Source organism: Ambystoma mexicanum, chromosome 7q (genome assembly GCF_040938575.1).
Source record: "Ambystoma mexicanum isolate Mex_15411 chromosome 7q, UKY_AmexF1_1, whole genome shotgun sequence".
NCBI lineage: Eukaryota > Metazoa > Chordata > Amphibia > Caudata > Ambystomatidae > Ambystoma > Ambystoma mexicanum.
This window is the reverse complement of record NC_090941.1, coordinates 1146260593-1146281608: the sequence shown is the minus strand read 5'-3', so window position 1 is coordinate 1146281608 and position 21016 is coordinate 1146260593.

Here is a 21016-nt window from a genome sequence, read left to right as displayed (position 1 = left end):
TACTTCCAGAGTTGTTGTTTATTTCACAGAACTTCAAACTCAAAAGGTAAGCACTTATAACCATGAAGCTGTATTTCTATGAGGTTTCAAGACATCTGAAATTCAAAACTGCAATGTTGAGCCAGTTGGCCTGCATCGCTGTTGTCATCCGAGGCCGTTCCTGCTATGGGCACTGTGGAGAAGTGCCCACCTTTTTATCCCTTGAAAGGCCCTCAAGGCACCAAACCATTAAGTAGCCCCTCCCACATTTTTCCCGCTCTTTTCCGAGCTTGCTTGGTGAAGATTTTGAAAGTATAGAGAGATGGTTTTCTGTAGTGGGGATATTGCAACAATTGCTCACCTAACATAGAAGCACTTACTAACTAAAGAAAAATAGAAAGAACTCCTGTTAGGTGAACACCTGATGCTCAAATGCAATCCATCCCTAAATAGTATACCATGTACTTCCAGAGTTGTTGTTTATTTCACAGAACTTCAGACTCAAAAGGTAAGCACTTATAACCATGAAGCTGTATTTCTATGAGGTTTCAAGACATCTGAAATTCAAAACTGCAATGTTCAGCCAGTTGGCCTGCATCACTGTTGTCATCCGAGGCCGTTCCTGCTATGGGCACTGTGGAGAAGTGCCCACCTTTTTATCCCTTGAAAGGCCCTCAAGGCACCAGACCATTAAGTAGCTCCTCCCACATTTTTCCCGCTCTTTTCTGAGCTTGCTTGGTGAAGATTTTGAAAGTATAGAGAGATGGTTTTCTGTAGTGGGGATATTGCAACAATTGCTCACCTAACATGGAAGCACTTACTAACTAAAGAAAAATAGAAAGAACTCCTGTTAGGTGAACACCTGATGCTCAAATGCAATCCATCCCTAAATATTATACCATGTACTTCCAGAGTTGTTGTTTATTTCACAGAACTTCAAACTCAAAAGGTAAGCACTTACAAGCTTGAAGCTGTATTTCTATGAGGTTTCAAGACATCTGAAATTCAAAACTGCAATGTTCAGCCAAAGGGTCTGCATCCCTGTTCTTGTCTGAGGCTGTTCCTGGTATGGGCACTGTGGAAGAAGTTCTAGCCTTTTTATCCCTTGAAAGTCCCTGAAGGCACCAAACCATTAAGAAGCTCCTCCCACATTTTTCCCGCTCTTTTCTGAGCTTGCTTGGTGAAGATTTTGAAAGTATAGAGAGATGGTTTTCTGTAGTGGAGATGTTGCAACAATTGCTCACCTAACATGGAAGCACTTACTAACTAAAGAAAAATAGAAAGAACTCCTGTTAGGAGAGCACCTAATGTTCAAAGAATCCATCATAAATATTATAACATACACTTCCAAAATTGCTGTTTAGTTCACAGAACTTCAACCTCAAAAGGGAAGCACTTACACATATATAAAACGCAGGTGCCAACCTTGAAGCTGTATTTCTGTGAGGTTCCAAGACATCTGAAATTCAAAACTGCAATGTTCAGCCAGTGGGTCTGCATCCCTGTTCTGGTCTGAGGCTGGTATGGGCACTGTGGAATAAGTGCTCGCCTTTTTATCCCTTGAAAGGCCCTGAAGGCACCAAACCATTAAGTAGCTCCTCCCACATTTTTCCCGCTCTTTTCTGAGCTTGTTTGGTGAAGATTTTGAAAGTATAGAGGGATGGTTTTCTGCAGTGGAGATATTGCAACAATTGCTCACCTAACATGGAAGCACTTACTAACTAAAGAAAAATAGAAAGAACTCCTGTTAGGTGAGCACCTGATGCTCAAATGCAATTATTCTCTAAATATTATAACATACACTTCCAGAGCTGTTGTTTAGTTAACAGAACTTCAACCTCAATAGGTAAGCACTTACAAGCTTGAAGCTGTATTTCTATGAGGTTTCAAGACATCTGAAATTCAAAACTGCAATGTTCAGCCAGTTGGCCTGCATCACTGTTCTCATCTGAGGCCGTTCCTGCTATGGGCACTGTGGAAGAAGTGCCCACCTTTTTATCCCTTGAAAGGCCCTCAAGGCACCAAACCATTAAGTAGCTCCTCCCACATTTTTCCCGCTCTTTTCTGAGCTTGCTTGGTGAAGATTTTGAAAGTATAGAGAGATGGTTTTCTGTAGTGGGGATATTGCAACAATTGCTCACCTAACATGGAAGCACTTACTAACTAAAGAAAAATAGAAAGAACTCCTGTTAGGTGAGCACCTGATGTTCAAATGCAATCCATCCTAAATATTATAACATACACTTCCAAAGTTGCTGTTTAATTCACAGAACTTCAACCTCAAAAGGTAAGCACTTATAACCATGAAGCTGTATTTCTATGAGGTTTCAAGACATCTGAAATTCAAAACTGCAATGTTCAGCCAGTGGGTCTGCATCCCTGTTCTTGTCTGAGGCTGGTATGGGCACTGTGGAATAAGTGCTTGCCTTTTTATCCCTTGAAAGGCCCTGAAGGCACCAAACCATTAAGTAGCTCGTCCCACATTTTTCCCGCTCTTTTCTGAGCTTGCTTGGTGAAGATTTTGAAAGTATAGAGGGATGGTTTTCTGCAGTGGAGATATTGCAACAATTGCTCACCTAACATGGAAGCACTTACTAACTAAAGAAAAATAGAAAGAACTCCTGTTAGGTGAGCACCTGATGCTCAAATGCAATTATTCTCTAAATATTATAACATACACTTCCAGAGCTGTTGTTTAGTTAACAGAACTTCAACCTCAATAGGTAAGCACTTACAAGCTTGAAGCTGTATTTCTATGAGGTTTCAAGACATCTGAAATTCAAAACTGCAATGTTCAGCCAGTTGGCCTGCATCACTGTTCTCATCCGAGGCCGTTCCTGCTATGGGCACTGTGGAAGAAGTGCCCACCTTTTTATCCCTTGAAAGGCCCTCAAGGCACCAAACCATTAAGTAGCTCCTCCCACATTTTTCCCGCTCTTTTCTGAGCTTGCTTGGTGAAGATTTTGAAAGTATAGAGAGATGGTTTTCTGTAGTGGGGATATTGCAACAATTGCTCACCTAACATGGAAGCACTTACTAACTAAAGAAAAATAGAAAGAACTCCTGTTAGGTGAGCACCTGATGTTCAAATGCAATCCATCCTAAATATTATAACATACACTTCCAAAGTTGCTGTTTAATTCACAGAACTTCAACCTCAAAAGGTAAGCACTTATAACCATGAAGCTGTATTTCTATGAGGTTTCAAGACATCTGAAATTCAAAACTGCAATGTTCAGCCAATGGGTCTGCATCCCTGTTCATGTCTGAGGCTGTTACTGTTATGGGCACTGTGGAAGAAGTGCTCGCCTTTTTATCCCTTGAAAGGCCCTGAAGGCACCAAACCATTAAGTAGCTCCTCCCACATTTTTCCCGCTCTTTTCTGAGCTTGCTTGGTGAAGATTTTGAAAGTATAGAGAGATGGTTTTCTGTAGTGGGGATATTGCAACAATTGCTCACCTAACATAGAAGCACTTACTAACTAAAGAAAAATAGAAAGAACTCCTGTTAGGTGAACACCTGATGCTCAAATGCAATCCATCCCTAAATAGTATACCATGTACTTCCAGAGTTGTTGTTTATTTCACAGAACTTCAAACTCAAAAGGTAAGCACTTACAAGCTTGAAGCTGTATTTCTATGAGGTTTCAAGACATCTGAAATTCAAAACTGCAATGTTGAGCCAGTTGGCCTGCATCACTGTTCTCATCTGAGGCCGTTCCTGCTATGGGCACTGTGGAAGAAGTGCCCACCTTTTTATCCCTTGAAAGGCCCTCAAGGCACCAAACCATTAAGTAGCTCCTCCCACATTTTTCCCGCTCTTTTCTGAGCTTGCTTGGTGAAGATTTTGAAAGTATAGAGAGATGGTTTTCTGTAGTGGGGATATTGCAACAATTGCTCACCTAACATGGAAGCACTTACTAACTAAAGAAAAATAGAAAGAACTCCTGTTAGGTGAGCACCTGATGTTCAAATGCAATCCATCCTAAATATTATAACATACACTTCCAAAGTTGCTGTTTAATTCACAGAACTTCAACCTCAAAAGGTAAGCACTTATAACCATGAAGCTGTATTTCTATGAGGTTTCAAGACATCTGAAATTCAAAACTGCAATGTTCAGCCAATGGGTCTGCATCCCTGTTCATGTCTGAGGCTGTTACTGTTATGGGCACTGTGGAAGAAGTGCTCGCCTTTTTATCCCTTGAAAGGCCCTGAAGGCACCAAACCATTAAGTAGCTCCTCCCACATTTTTCCCGCTCTTTTCTGAGCTTGCTTGGTGAAGATTTTGAAAGTATAGAGAGATGGTTTTCTGTAGTGGGGATATTGCAACAATTGCTCACCTAACATAGAAGCACTTACTAACTAAAGAAAAATAGAAAGAACTCCTGTTAGGTGAACACCTGATGCTCAAATGCAATCCATCCCTAAATAGTATACCATGTACTTCCAGAGTTGTTGTTTATTTCACAGAACTTCAAACTCAAAAGGTAAGCACTTATAACCATGAAGCTGTATTTCTATGAGGTTTCAAGACATCTGAAATTCAAAACTGCAATGTTGAGCCAGTTGGCCTGCATCGCTGTTGTCATCCGAGGCCGTTCCTGCTATGGGCACTGTGGAGAAGTGCCCACCTTTTTATCCCTTGAAAGGCCCTCAAGGCACCAAACCATTAAGTAGCCCCTCCCACATTTTTCCCGCTCTTTTCCGAGCTTGCTTGGTGAAGATTTTGAAAGTATAGAGAGATGGTTTTCTGTAGTGGGGATATTTCAACAATTGCTCACCTAACATAGAAGCACTTACTAACTAAAGAAAAATAGAAAGAACTCCTGTTAGGTGAACACCTGATGCTCAAATGCAATCCATCCCTAAATAGTATACCATGTACTTCCAGAGTTGTTGTTTATTTCACAGAACTTCAAACTCAAAAGGTAAGCACTTACACATATATAAAACGCAGGTGCCAACCTTGAAGCTGTATTTCTGTGAGGTTCCAAGACATCTGAAATTCAAAACTGCAATGTTCAGCCAGTGGGTCTGCATCCCTGTTCTTGTCTGAGGCTGGTATGGGCACTGTGGAATAAGTGCTCGCCTTTTTATCCCTTGAAAGGCCCTGAAGGCACCAAACCATTAAGTAGCTCCTCCCACATTTTTCCTGCTCTTTTCTGAGCTTGCTTGGTGAAGATTTTGAAAGTATAGAGGGATGGTTTTCTGCAGTGGAGATATTGCAACAATTGCTCACCTAACATGGAAGCACTTACTAACTAAAGAAAAATAGAAAGAACTCCTGTTAGGTGAGCACCTGATGCTCAAATGCAATTATTCTCTAAATATTATAACATACACTTCCAGAGCTGTTGTTTAGTTAACAGAACTTCAACCTCAATAGGTAAGCACTTACAAGCTTGAAGCTGTATTTCTATGAGGTTTCAAGACATCTGAAATTCAAAACTGCAATGTTCAGCCAGTTGGCCTGCATCACTGTTCTCATCTGAGGCCGTTCCTGCTATGGGCACTGTGGAAGAAGTGCCCACCTTTTTATCCCTTGAAAGGCCCTCAAGGCACCAAACCATTAAGTAGCTCCTCCCACATTTTTCCCGCTCTTTTCTGAGCTTGCTTGGTGAAGATTTTGAAAGTATAGAGAGATGGTTTTCTGTAGTGGGGATAGTGCAACAATTGCTCACCTAACATGGAAGCACTTACTAACTAAAGAAAAATAGAAAGAACTCCTGTTAGGTGAGCACCTGATGTTCAAATGCAATCCATCCTAAATATTATAACATACACTTCCAAAGTTGCTGTTTAATTCACAGAACTTCAACCTCAAAAGGTAAGCACTTATAACCATGAAGCTGTATTTCTATGAGGTTTCAAGACATCTGAAATTCAAAACTGCAATGTTCAGCCAATGGGTCTGCATCCCTGTTCATGTCTGAGGCTGTTACTGTTATGGGCACTGTGGAAGAAGTGCTCGCCTTTTTATCCCTTGAAAGGCCCTGAAGGCACCAAACCATTAAGAAGCTCCTCTCACATTTTTCCCGCTCTTTTCTGAGCTTGCTTGGTGAAGATTTTGAAAGTAAAGAGATGGTTTTCTGTAGTGGAGATATTGCAACAATTGCTCACCTAACATGGAAGCACTTACTAACTAAAGAAAAATAGAAAGAACTCCTGTTAGGTGAGCACCTGATGTTCAAATGCAACCCATCCCTAAATATTATACCATGTACTTCCAGAGTTGTTGTTTATTTCACAGAACTTCAAACTCAAAAGGTAAGCACTTACAACCATGAAGCTGTATTTCTATGAGGTTTCAAGATATCTGAAATCCAAAACTGCAATGTTCAGCCAGTTGGCCTGCATCACTGTTCTCATCCGAGGCCGTTCCTGCTATGGGCACTGTGGAAGAAGTGCCCACCTTTTTATCCCTTGAAAGGCCCTCAAGGCACCAAACCATTAAGTAGCTCCTCCCACATTTTTCCCGCTCTTTTCCGAGCTTGCTTGGTGAAGATTTTGAAAGTATAGAGAGATGGTTTTCTGTAGTGGGGATATTGCAACAATTGCTCACCTAACATGGAAGCACTTACTAACTAAAGAAAAATAGAAAGAACTCCTGTTAGGTGAACACCTGATGCTCAAATGCAATCCATCCCTAAATATTATACCATGTACTTCCAGAGTTGTTGTTTATTTCACAGAACTTCAAACTCAAAAGGTAAGCACTTACAAGCTTGAAGCTGTATTTCTATGAGGTTTCAAGGCATCTGAAATTCAAAACTGCAATGTTCAGCCAAAGGGTCTGCATCCCTGTTCTTGTCAGAGGCTGTTTCTGGTATGGGCACTGTGGAATAAGTGCTCGCCTTTTTATCCCTTGAAAGGCCCTGAAGGCACCAAACCATTAAGTAGCTCCTCCCACATTTTTCCTGCTCTTTTCTGAGCTTGCCTGGTGAAGATTTTGAAAGTATAGAGAGATGGTTTTCTGTAGTGGGGATATTGCAACAATTGCTCACCTAACATGGAAGCACTTACTAACTAAAGAAAAATAGAAAGAACTCCTGTTAGGTGAACACCTGATGCTCAAATGCAATCCATCCCTAAATATTATACCATGTACTTCCAGAGTTGTTGTTTATTTCACAGAACTTCAAACTCAAAAGGTAAGCACTTACAAGCTTGAAGCTGTATTTCTATGAGGTTTCAAGACATCTGAAATTCAAAACTGCAATGTTCAGCCAAAGGGTCTGCATCCCTGTTCTTGTCTGAGGCTGTTCCTGGTATGGTCACTGTGGAAGAAGTTCTAGCCTTTTTATCCCTTGAAAGTCCCTGAAGGCACCAAACCATTAAGAAGCTCCTCCCACATTTTTCCCGCTCTTTTCTGAGCTTGCTTGGTGAAGATTTTGAAAGTATAGAGAGATGGTTTTCTGTAGTGGAGATATTGCAACAATTGCTCACCTAACATGGAAGCACTTACTAACTAAAGAAAAATAGAAAGAACTCCTGTTAGGTGAGCACCTGATGTTCAAATGCAATCCATCCTAAATATTATAACATACACTTCCAAAATTGCTGTTTAGTTCACAGAACTTCAACCTCAAAAGGGAAGCACTTACACATATATAAAACGCAGGTGCCAACCTTGAAGCTGTATTTCTGTGAGGTTCCAAGACATCTGAAATTCAAAACTGCAATGTTCAGCCAGTGGGTCTGCATCCCTGTTCTTGTCTGAGGCTGGTATGGGCACTGTGGAATAAGTGCTTGCCTTTTTATCCCTTGAAAGGCCCTGAAGGCACCAAACCATTAAGTAGCTCGTCCCAAATTTTTCCCGCTCTTTTCTGAGCTTGCTTGGTGAAGATTTTGAAAGTATAGAGGGATGGTTTTCTGCAGTGGAGATATTGCAACAATTGCTCACCTAACATGGAAGCACTTACTAACTAAAGAAAAATAGAAAGAACTCCTGTTAGGTGAGCACCTGATGCTCAAATGCAATTATTCTCTAAATATTATAACATACACTTCCAGAGCTGTTGTTTAGTTAGCAGAACTTCAACCTCAATAGGTAATCACTTACAAGCTTGAAGCTGTATTTCTATGAGGTTTCAAGACATCTGAAATTCAAAACTGCAATGTTCAGCCAGTTGGCCTGCATCACTGTTCTCATCCGAGGCCGTTCCTGCTAGGGGCACTGTGGAAGAAGTGCCCACCTTTTTATCCCTTGAAAGGCCCTCAAGGCACCAAACCATTAAGTAGCTCCTCCCACATTTTTCCCGCTCTTTTCTGAGCTTGCTTGGTGAAGATTTTGAAAGTATAGAGAGATGGTTTTCTGTAGTGGGGATATTGCAACAATTGCTCACCTAACATGGAAGCACTTACTAACTAAAGAAAAATAGAAAGAACTCCTGTTAGGTGAGCCCCTGATGTTCAAATGCAATCCATCCTAAATATTATAACATACACTTCCAAAGTTGCTGTTTAATTCACAGAACTTCATCCTCAAAAGGTAAGCACTTATAACCATGAAGCTGTATTTCTATGAGGTTTCAAGACATCTGAAATTCAAAACTGCAATGTTCAGCCAATGGGTCTGCATCCCTGTTCATGTCTGAGGCTGTTACTGTTATGGGCACTGTGGAAGAAGTGCTCGCCTTTTTATCCCTTGAAAGGCCCTGAAGGCACCAAACCATTAAGTAGCTCCTCCCACATTTTTCCCGCTCTTTTCTGAGCTTGCTTGGTGAAGATTTTGAAAGTATAGAGAGATGGTTTTCTGTAGTGGGGATATTGCAACAATTGCTCACCTAACATAGAAGCACTTACTAACTAAAGAAAAATAGAAAGAACTCCTGTTAGGTGAACACCTGATGCTCAAATGCAATCCATCCCTAAATAGTATACCATGTACTTCCAGAGTTGTTGTTTATTTCACAGAACTTCAAACTCAAAAGGTAAGCACTTATAACCATGAAGCTGTATTTCTATGAGGTTTCAAGACATCTGAAATTCAAAACTGCAATGTTGAGCCAGTTGGCCTGCATCGCTGTTGTCATCCGAGGCCGTTCCTGCTATGGGCACTGTGGAGAAGTGCCCACCTTTTTATCCCTTGAAAGGCCCTCAAGGCACCAAACCATTAAGTAGCCCCTCCCACATTTTTCCCGCTCTTTTCCGAGCTTGCTTGGTGAAGATTTTGAAAGTATAGAGAGATGGTTTTCTGTAGTGGGGATATTGCAACAATTGCTCACCTAACATAGAAGCACTTACTAACTAAAGAAAAATAGAAAGAACTCCTGTTAGGTGAACACCTGATGCTCAAATGCAATCCATCCCTAAATAGTATACCATGTACTTCCAGAGTTGTTGTTTATTTCACAGAACTTCAGACTCAAAAGGTAAGCACTTATAACCATGAAGCTGTATTTCTATGAGGTTTCAAGACATCTGAAATTCAAAACTGCAATGTTCAGCCAGTTGGCCTGCATCACTGTTGTCATCCGAGGCCGTTCCTGCTATGGGCACTGTGGAGAAGTGCCCACCTTTTTATCCCTTGAAAGGCCCTCAAGGCACCAGACCATTAAGTAGCTCCTCCCACATTTTTCCCGCTCTTTTCTGAGCTTGCTTGGTGAAGATTTTGAAAGTATAGAGAGATGGTTTTCTGTAGTGGGGATATTGCAACAATTGCTCACCTAACATGGAAGCACTTACTAACTAAAGAAAAATAGAAAGAACTCCTGTTAGGTGAACACCTGATGCTCAAATGCAATCCATCCCTAAATATTATACCATGTACTTCCAGAGTTGTTGTTTATTTCACAGAACTTCAAACTCAAAAGGTAAGCACTTACAAGCTTGAAGCTGTATTTCTATGAGGTTTCAAGACATCTGAAATTCAAAACTGCAATGTTCAGCCAAAGGGTCTGCATCCCTGTTCTTGTCTGAGGCTGTTCCTGGTATGGGCACTGTGGAAGAAGTTCTAGCCTTTTTATCCCTTGAAAGTCCCTGAAGGCACCAAACCATTAAGAAGCTCCTCCCACATTTTTCCCGCTCTTTTCTGAGCTTGCTTGGTGAAGATTTTGAAAGTATAGAGAGATGGTTTTCTGTAGTGGAGATGTTGCAACAATTGCTCACCTAACATGGAAGCACTTACTAACTAAAGAAAAATAGAAAGAACTCCTGTTAGGAGAGCACCTAATGTTCAAAGAATCCATCATAAATATTATAACATACACTTCCAAAATTGCTGTTTAGTTCACAGAACTTCAACCTCAAAAGGGAAGCACTTACACATATATAAAACGCAGGTGCCAACCTTGAAGCTGTATTTCTGTGAGGTTCCAAGACATCTGAAATTCAAAACTGCAATGTTCAGCCAGTGGGTCTGCATCCCTGTTCTGGTCTGAGGCTGGTATGGGCACTGTGGAATAAGTGCTCGCCTTTTTATCCCTTGAAAGGCCCTGAAGGCACCAAACCATTAAGTAGCTCCTCCCACATTTTTCCCGCTCTTTTCTGAGCTTGTTTGGTGAAGATTTTGAAAGTATAGAGGGATGGTTTTCTGCAGTGGAGATATTGCAACAATTGCTCACCTAACATGGAAGCACTTACTAACTAAAGAAAAATAGAAAGAACTCCTGTTAGGTGAGCACCTGATGCTCAAATGCAATTATTCTCTAAATATTATAACATACACTTCCAGAGCTGTTGTTTAGTTAACAGAACTTCAACCTCAATAGGTAAGCACTTACAAGCTTGAAGCTGTATTTCTATGAGGTTTCAAGACATCTGAAATTCAAAACTGCAATGTTCAGCCAGTTGGCCTGCATCACTGTTCTCATCTGAGGCCGTTCCTGCTATGGGCACTGTGGAAGAAGTGCCCACCTTTTTATCCCTTGAAAGGCCCTCAAGGCACCAAACCATTAAGTAGCTCCTCCCACATTTTTCCCGCTCTTTTCTGAGCTTGCTTGGTGAAGATTTTGAAAGTATAGAGAGATGGTTTTCTGTAGTGGGGATATTGCAACAATTGCTCACCTAACATGGAAGCACTTACTAACTAAAGAAAAATAGAAAGAACTCCTGTTAGGTGAGCACCTGATGTTCAAATGCAATCCATCCTAAATATTATAACATACACTTCCAAAGTTGCTGTTTAATTCACAGAACTTCAACCTCAAAAGGTAAGCACTTATAACCATGAAGCTGTATTTCTATGAGGTTTCAAGACATCTGAAATTCAAAACTGCAATGTTCAGCCAGTGGGTCTGCATCCCTGTTCTTGTCTGAGGCTGGTATGGGCACTGTGGAATAAGTGCTTGCCTTTTTATCCCTTGAAAGGCCCTGAAGGCACCAAACCATTAAGTAGCTCGTCCCACATTTTTCCCGCTCTTTTCTGAGCTTGCTTGGTGAAGATTTTGAAAGTATAGAGGGATGGTTTTCTGCAGTGGAGATATTGCAACAATTGCTCACCTAACATGGAAGCACTTACTAACTAAAGAAAAATAGAAAGAACTCCTGTTAGGTGAGCACCTGATGCTCAAATGCAATTATTCTCTAAATATTATAACATACACTTCCAGAGCTGTTGTTTAGTTAACAGAACTTCAACCTCAATAGGTAAGCACTTACAAGCTTGAAGCTGTATTTCTATGAGGTTTCAAGACATCTGAAATTCAAAACTGCAATGTTCAGCCAGTTGGCCTGCATCACTGTTCTCATCCGAGGCCGTTCCTGCTATGGGCACTGTGGAAGAAGTGCCCACCTTTTTATCCCTTGAAAGGCCCTCAAGGCACCAAACCATTAAGTAGCTCCTCCCACATTTTTCCCGCTCTTTTCTGAGCTTGCTTGGTGAAGATTTTGAAAGTATAGAGAGATGGTTTTCTGTAGTGGGGATATTGCAACAATTGCTCACCTAACATGGAAGCACTTACTAACTAAAGAAAAATAGAAAGAACTCCTGTTAGGTGAGCACCTGATGTTCAAATGCAATCCATCCTAAATATTATAACATACACTTCCAAAGTTGCTGTTTAATTCACAGAACTTCAACCTCAAAAGGTAAGCACTTATAACCATGAAGCTGTATTTCTATGAGGTTTCAAGACATCTGAAATTCAAAACTGCAATGTTCAGCCAATGGGTCTGCATCCCTGTTCATGTCTGAGGCTGTTACTGTTATGGGCACTGTGGAAGAAGTGCTCGCCTTTTTATCCCTTGAAAGGCCCTGAAGGCACCAAACCATTAAGTAGCTCCTCCCACATTTTTCCCGCTCTTTTCTGAGCTTGCTTGGTGAAGATTTTGAAAGTATAGAGAGATGGTTTTCTGTAGTGGGGATATTGCAACAATTGCTCACCTAACATAGAAGCACTTACTAACTAAAGAAAAATAGAAAGAACTCCTGTTAGGTGAACACCTGATGCTCAAATGCAATCCATCCCTAAATAGTATACCATGTACTTCCAGAGTTGTTGTTTATTTCACAGAACTTCAAACTCAAAAGGTAAGCACTTACAAGCTTGAAGCTGTATTTCTATGAGGTTTCAAGACATCTGAAATTCAAAACTGCAATGTTGAGCCAGTTGGCCTGCATCACTGTTCTCATCTGAGGCCGTTCCTGCTATGGGCACTGTGGAAGAAGTGCCCACCTTTTTATCCCTTGAAAGGCCCTCAAGGCACCAAACCATTAAGTAGCTCCTCCCACATTTTTCCCGCTCTTTTCTGAGCTTGCTTGGTGAAGATTTTGAAAGTATAGAGAGATGGTTTTCTGTAGTGGGGATATTGCAACAATTGCTCACCTAACATGGAAGCACTTACTAACTAAAGAAAAATAGAAAGAACTCCTGTTAGGTGAGCACCTGATGTTCAAATGCAATCCATCCTAAATATTATAACATACACTTCCAAAGTTGCTGTTTAATTCACAGAACTTCAACCTCAAAAGGTAAGCACTTATAACCATGAAGCTGTATTTCTATGAGGTTTCAAGACATCTGAAATTCAAAACTGCAATGTTCAGCCAATGGGTCTGCATCCCTGTTCATGTCTGAGGCTGTTACTGTTATGGGCACTGTGGAAGAAGTGCTCGCCTTTTTATCCCTTGAAAGGCCCTGAAGGCACCAAACCATTAAGTAGCTCCTCCCACATTTTTCCCGCTCTTTTCTGAGCTTGCTTGGTGAAGATTTTGAAAGTATAGAGAGATGGTTTTCTGTAGTGGGGATATTGCAACAATTGCTCACCTAACATAGAAGCACTTACTAACTAAAGAAAAATAGAAAGAACTCCTGTTAGGTGAACACCTGATGCTCAAATGCAATCCATCCCTAAATAGTATACCATGTACTTCCAGAGTTGTTGTTTATTTCACAGAACTTCAAACTCAAAAGGTAAGCACTTATAACCATGAAGCTGTATTTCTATGAGGTTTCAAGACATCTGAAATTCAAAACTGCAATGTTGAGCCAGTTGGCCTGCATCGCTGTTGTCATCCGAGGCCGTTCCTGCTATGGGCACTGTGGAGAAGTGCCCACCTTTTTATCCCTTGAAAGGCCCTCAAGGCACCAAACCATTAAGTAGCCCCTCCCACATTTTTCCCGCTCTTTTCCGAGCTTGCTTGGTGAAGATTTTGAAAGTATAGAGAGATGGTTTTCTGTAGTGGGGATATTTCAACAATTGCTCACCTAACATAGAAGCACTTACTAACTAAAGAAAAATAGAAAGAACTCCTGTTAGGTGAACACCTGATGCTCAAATGCAATCCATCCCTAAATAGTATACCATGTACTTCCAGAGTTGTTGTTTATTTCACAGAACTTCAAACTCAAAAGGTAAGCACTTACAAGCTTGAAGCTGTATTTCTATGAGGTTTCAAGACATCTGAAATTCAAAACTGCAATGTTCAGCCAAAGGGTCTGCATCCCTGTTCTTGTCTGAGGCTGTTCCTGGTATGGGCACTGTGGAAGAAGTTCTAGCCTTTTTATCCCTTGAAAGTCCCTGAAGGCACCAAACCATTAAGAAGCTCCTCCCACATTTTTCCCGCTCTTTTCTGAGCTTGCTTGGTGAAGATTTTGAAAGTATAGAGAGATGGTTTTCTGTAGTGGAGATATTGCAACAATTGCTCACCTAACATGGAAGCACTTACTAACTAAAGAAAAATAGAAAGAACTCCTGTTAGGTGAGCACCTGATGTTCAAATGCAATCCATCCTAAATATTATAACATACACTTCCAAAATTGCTGTTTAGTTCACAGAACTTCAACCTCAAAAGGGAAGCACTTACACATATATAAAACGCAGGTGCCAACCTTGAAGCTGTATTTCTGTGAGGTTCCAAGACATCTGAAATTCAAAACTGCAATGTTCAGCCAGTGGGTCTGCATCCCTGTTCTTGTCTGAGGCTGGTATGGGCACTGTGGAATAAGTGCTCGCCTTTTTATCCCTTGAAAGGCCCTGAAGGCACCAAAGCATTAAGTAGCTCCTCCCACATTTTTCCTGCTCTTTTCTGAGCTTGCTTGGTGAAGATTTTGAAAGTATAGAGGGATGGTTTTCTGCAGTGGAGATATTGCAACAATTGCTCACCTAACATGGAAGCACTTACTAACTAAAGAAAAATAGAAAGAACTCCTGTTAGGTGAGCACCTGATGCTCAAATGCAATTATTCTCTAAATATTATAACATACACTTCCAGAGCTGTTGTTTAGTTAACAGAACTTCAACCTCAATAGGTAAGCACTTACAAGCTTGAAGCTGTATTTCTATGAGGTTTCAAGACATCTGAAATTCAAAACTGCAATGTTCAGCCAGTTGGCCTGCATCACTGTTCTCATCTGAGGCCGTTCCTGCTATGGGCACTGTGGAAGAAGTGCCCACCTTTTTATCCCTTGAAAGGCCCTCAAGGCACCAAACCATTAAGTAGCTCCTCCCACATTTTTCCCGCTCTTTTCTGAGCTTGCTTGGTGAAGATTTTGAAAGTATAGAGAGATGGTTTTCTGTAGTGGGGATAGTGCAACAATTGCTCACCTAACATGGAAGCACTTACTAACTAAAGAAAAATAGAAAGAACTCCTGTTAGGTGAGCACCTGATGTTCAAATGCAATCCATCCTAAATATTATAACATACACTTCCAAAGTTGCTGTTTAATTCACAGAACTTCAACCTCAAAAGGTAAGCACTTATAACCATGAAGCTGTATTTCTATGAGGTTTCAAGACATCTGAAATTCAAAACTGCAATGTTAAGCCAATGGGTCTGCATCCCTGTTCATGTCTGAGGCTGTTACTGTTATGGGCACTGTGGAAGAAGTGCTCGCCTTTTTATCCCTTGAAAGGCCCTGAAGGCACCAAACCATTAAGAAGCTCCTCTCACATTTTTCCCGCTCTTTTCTGAGCTTGCTTGGTGAAGATTTTGAAAGTAAAGAGATGGTTTTCTGTAGTGGAGATATTGCAACAATTGCTCACCTAACATGGAAGCACTTACTAACTAAAGAAAAATAGAAAGAACTCCTGTTAGGTGAGCACCTGATGTTCAAATGCAACCCATCCCTAAATATTATACCATGTACTTCCAGAGTTGTTGTTTATTTCACAGAACTTCAAACTCAAAAGGTAAGCACTTACAACCATGAAGCTGTATTTCTATGAGGTTTCAAGATATCTGAAATTCAAAACTGCAATGTTCAGCCAGTTGGCCTGCATCACTGTTCTCATCCGAGGCCGTTCCTGCTATGGGCACAGTGGAAGAAGTGCCCACCTTTTTATCCCTTGAAAGGCCCTCAAGGCACCAAACCATTAAGTAGCTCCTCCCACATTTTTCCCGCTCTTTTCCGAGCTTGCTTGGTGAAGATTTTGAAAGTATAGAGAGATGGTTTTCTGTAGTGGGGATATTGCAACAATTGCTCACCTAACATGGAAGCACTTACTAACTAAAGAAAAATAGAAAGAACTCCTGTTAGGTGAACACCTGATGCTCAAATGCAATCCATCCCTAAATATTATACCATGTACTTCCAGAGTTGTTGTTTATTTCACAGAACTTCAAACTCAAAAGGTAAGCACTTACAAGCTTGAAGCTGTATTTCTATGAGGTTTCAAGGCATCTGAAATTCAAAACTGCAATGTTCAGCCAAAGGGTCTGCATCCCTGTTCTTGTCAGAGGCTGTTTCTGGTATGGGCACTGTGGAATAAGTGCTCGCCTTTTTATCCCTTGAAAGGCCCTGAAGGCACCAAACCATTAAGTAGCTCCTCCCACATTTTTCCTGCTCTTTTCTGAGCTTGCCTGGTGAAGATTTTGAAAGTATAGAGAGATGGTTTTCTGTAGTGGGGATATTGCAACAATTGCTCACCTAACATGGAAGCACTTACTAACTAAAGAAAAATAGAAAGAACTCCTGTTAGGTGAACACCTGATGCTCAAATGCAATCCATCCCTAAATATTATACCATGTACTTCCAGAGTTGTTGTTTATTTCACAGAACTTCAAACTCAAAAGGTAAGCACTTACAAGCTTGAAGCTGTATTTCTATGAGGTTTCAAGACATCTGAAATTCAAAACTGCAATGTTCAGCCAAAGGGTCTGCATCCCTGTTCTTGTCTGAGGCTGTTCCTGGTATGGTCACTGTGGAAGAAGTTCTAGCCTTTTTATCCCTTGAAAGTCCCTGAAGGCACCAAACCATTAAGAAGCTCCTCCCACATTTTTCCCGCTCTTTTCTGAGCTTGCTTGGTGAAGATTTTGAAAGTATAGAGAGATGGTTTTCTGTAGTGGAGATATTGCAACAATTGCTCACCTAACATGGAAGCACTTACTAACTAAAGAAAAATAGAAAAAACTCCTGTTAGGTGAGCACCTGATGTTCAAATGCAATCCATCGTAAATATTATAACATACACTTCCAAAATTGCTGTTTAGTTCACAGAACTTCAACCTCAAAAGGGAAGCACTTACACATATATAAAACGCAGGTGCCAACCTTGAAGCTGTATTTCTGTGAGGTTCCAAGACATCTGAAATTCAAAACTGCAATGTTCAGCCAGTGGATCTGCATCCCTGTTCTTGTCTGAGGCTGGTATGGGCACTGTGGAATAAGTGCTTGCCTTTTTATCCCTTGAAAGGCCCTGAAGGCACCAAACCATTAAGTAGCTCGTCCCACATTTTTCCCGCTCTTTTCTGAGCTTGCTTGGTGAAGATTTTGAAAGTATAGAGGGATGGTTTTCTGCAGTGGAGATATTGCAACAATTGCTCACCTAACATGGAAGCACTTACTAACTAAAGAAAAATAGAAAGAACTCCTGTTAGGTGAGCACCTGATGCTCAAATGCAATTATTCTCTAAATATTATAACATACACTTCCAGAGCTGTTGTTTAGTTAGCAGAACTTCAACCTCAATAGGTAATCACTTACAAGCTTGAAGCTGTATTTCTATGAGGTTTCAAGACATCTGAAATTCAAAACTGCAATGTTCAGCCAGTTGGCCTGCATCACTGTTCTCATCCGAGGCCGTTCCTGCTATGGGCACTGTGGAAGAAGTGCCCACCTTTTTATCCCTTGAAAGGCCCTCAAGGCACCAAACCATTAAGTAGCTCCTCCCACATTTTTCCCGCTCTTTTCTGAGCTTGCTTGGTGAAGATTTTGAAAGTATAGAGAGATGTTTTTCTGTAGTGGGGATATTGCAACAATTGCTCACCTAACATGGAAGCACTTACTAACTAAAGAAAAATAGAAAGAACTCCTGTTAGGTGAGCACCTGATGTTCAAATGCAATCCATCCTAAATATTATAACATACACTTCCAAAGTTGCTGTTTAATTCACAGAACTTCAACCTCAAAAGGTAAGCACTTATAACCATGAAGCTGTATTTCTATGAGGTTTCAAGACATCTGAAATTCAAAACTGCAATGTTCAGCCAATGGGTCTGCATCCCTGTTCATGTCTGAGGCTGTTACTGTTATGGGCACTGTGGAAGAAGTGCTCGCCTTTTTATCCCTTGAAAGGCCCTGAAGGCACCAAACCATTAAGTAGCTCCTCCCACATTTTTCCCGCTCTTTTCTGAGCTTGCTTGGTGAAGATTTTGAAAGTATAGAGAGATGGTTTTCTGTAGTGGGGATATTGCAACAATTGCTTACCTAACATAGAAGCACTTACTAACTAAAGAAAAATAGAAAGAACTCCTGTTAGGTGAACACCTGATGCTCAAATGCAATCCATCCCTAAATAGTATACCATGTACTTCCAGAGTTGTTGTTTATTTCACAGAACTTCAAACTCAAAAGGTAAGCACTTATAACCATGAAGCTGTATTTCTATGAGGTTTCAAGACATCTGAAATTCAAAACTGCAATGTTGAGCCAGTTGGCCTGCATCGCTGTTGTCATCCGAGGCCGTTCCGGCTATGGGCACTGTGGAGAAGTGCCCACCTTTTTATCCCTTGAAAGGCCCTCAAGGCACCAAACCATTAAGTAGCCCCTCCCACATTTTTCCCGCTCTTTTCCGAGCTTGCTTGGTGAAGATTTTGAAAGTATAGAGAGATGGTTTTCTGTAGTGGGGATATTGCAACAATTGCTCACCTAACATAGAAGCACTTACTAACTAAAGAAAAATAGAAAGAACTCCTGTTAGGTGAACACCTGATGCTCAAATGCAATCCATCCCTAAATAGTATACCATGTACTTCCAGAGTTGTTGTTTATTTCACAGAACTTCAGACTCAAAAGGTAAGCACTTATAACCATGAAGCTGTATTTCTATGAGGTTTCAAGACATCTGAAATTCAAAACTGCAATGTTCAGCCAGTTGGCCTGCATCACTGTTGTCATCCGAGGCCGTTCCTGCTATGGGCACTGTGGAGAAGTGCCCACCTTTTTATCCCTTGAAAGGCCCTCAAGGCACCAGACCATTAAGTAGCTCCTCCCACATTTTTCCCGCTCTTTTCTGAGCTTGCTTGGTGAAGATTTTGAAAGTATAGAGAGATGGTTTTCTGTAGTGGGGATATTGCAACAATTGCTCACCTAACATGGAAGCACTTACTAACTAAAGAAAAATAGAAAGAACTCCTGTTAGGTGAACACCTGATGCTCAAATGCAATCCATCCCTAAATATTATACCATGTACTTCCAGAGTTGTTGTTTATTTCACAGAACTTCAAACTCAAAAGGTAAGCACTTACAAGCTTGAAGCTGTATTTCTATGAGGTTTCAAGACATCTGAAATTCAAAACTGCAATGTTCAGCCAAAGGGTCTGCATCCCTGTTCTTGTCTGAGGCTGTTCCTGGTATGGGCACTGTGGAAGAAGTTCTAGCCTTTTTATCCCTTGAAAGTCCCTGAAGGCACCAAACCATTAAGAAGCTCCTCCCACATTTTTCCCGCTCTTTTCTGAGCTTGCTTGGTGAAGATTTTGAAAGTATAGAGAGATGGTTTTCTGTAGTGGAGATGTTGCAACAATTGCTCACCTAACATGGAAGCACTTACTAACTAAAGAAAAATAGAAAGAACTCCTGTTAGGAGAGCACCTAATGTTCAAAGAATCCATCATAAATATTATAACATACACTTCCAAAATTGCTGTTTAGTTCACAGAACTTCAACCTCAAAAGGGAAGCACTTACACATATATAAAACGCAGGTGCCAACCTTGAAGCTGTATTTCTGTGAGGTTCCAAGACATCTGAAATTCAAAACTGCAATGTTCAGCCAGTGGGTCTGCATCCCTGTTCTGGTCTGAGGCTGGTATGGGCACTGTGGAATAAGTGCTCGCCTTTTTATCCCTTGAAAGGCCCTGAAGGCACCAAACCATTAAGTAGCTCCTCCCACATTTTTCCCGCTCTTTTCTGAGCTTGTTTGGTGAAGATTTTGAAAGTATAGAGGGATGGTTTTCTGCAGTGGAGATATTGCAACAATTGCTCACCTAACATGGAAGCACTTACTAACTAAAGAAAAATAGAAAGAACTCCTGTTAGGTGAGCACCTGATGCTCAAATGCAATTATTCTCTAAATATTATAACATACACTTCCAGAGCTGTTGTTTAGTTAACAGAACTTCAACCTCAATAGGTAAGCACTTACAAGCTTGAAGCTGTATTTCTATGAGGTTTCAAGACATCTGAAATTCAAAACTGCAATGTTCAGCCAGTTGGCCTGCATCACTGTTCTCATCTGAGGCCGTTCCTGCTATGGGCACTGTGGAAGAAGTGCCCACCTTTTTATCCCTTGAAAGGCCCTCAAGGCACCAAACCATTAAGTAGCTCCTCCCACATTTTTCCCGCTCTTTTCTGAGCTTGCTTGGTGAAGATTTTGAAAGTATAGAGAGATGGTTTTCTGTAGTGGGGATATTGCAACAATTGCTCACCTAACATGGAAGCACTTACTAACTAAAGAAAAATAGAAAGAACTCCTGTTAGGTGAGCACCTGATGTTCAAATGCAATCCATCCTAAATATTATAACATACACTTCCAAAGTTGCTGTTTAATTCACAGAACTTCAACCTCAAAAGGTAAGCACTTATAACCATGAAGCTGTATTTCTATGAGGTTTCAAGACATCTGAAATTCAAAACTGCAATGTTCAGCCAGTGGGTCTGCATCCCGGTTCTTGTCTGAGGCTGGTATGGGCACTGTGGAATAAGTGCTTGCCTTTTTATCCCTTGAAAGGCCCTGAAGGCACCAAACCATTAAGTAGCTCGTCCCACATTTTTCCCGCTCTTTTCTGAGCTTGCTTGGTGAAGATTTTGAAAGTATAGAGGGATGGTTTTCTGCAGTGGAGATATTGCAACAATTGCTCACCTAACATGGAAGCACTTACTAACTAAAGAAAAATAGAAAGAACTCCTGTTAGGTGAGCACCTGATGCTCAAATGCAATTATTCTCTAAATATTATAACATACACTTCCAGAGCTGTTGTTTAGTTAACAGAACTTCAACCTCAATAGGTAAGCACTTACAAGCTTGAAGCTGTATTTCTATGAGGTTTCAAGACATCTGAAATTCAAAACTGCAATGTTCAGCCAGTTGGCCTGCATCACTGTTCTCATCCGAGGCCGTTCCTGCTATGGGCACTGTGGAAGAA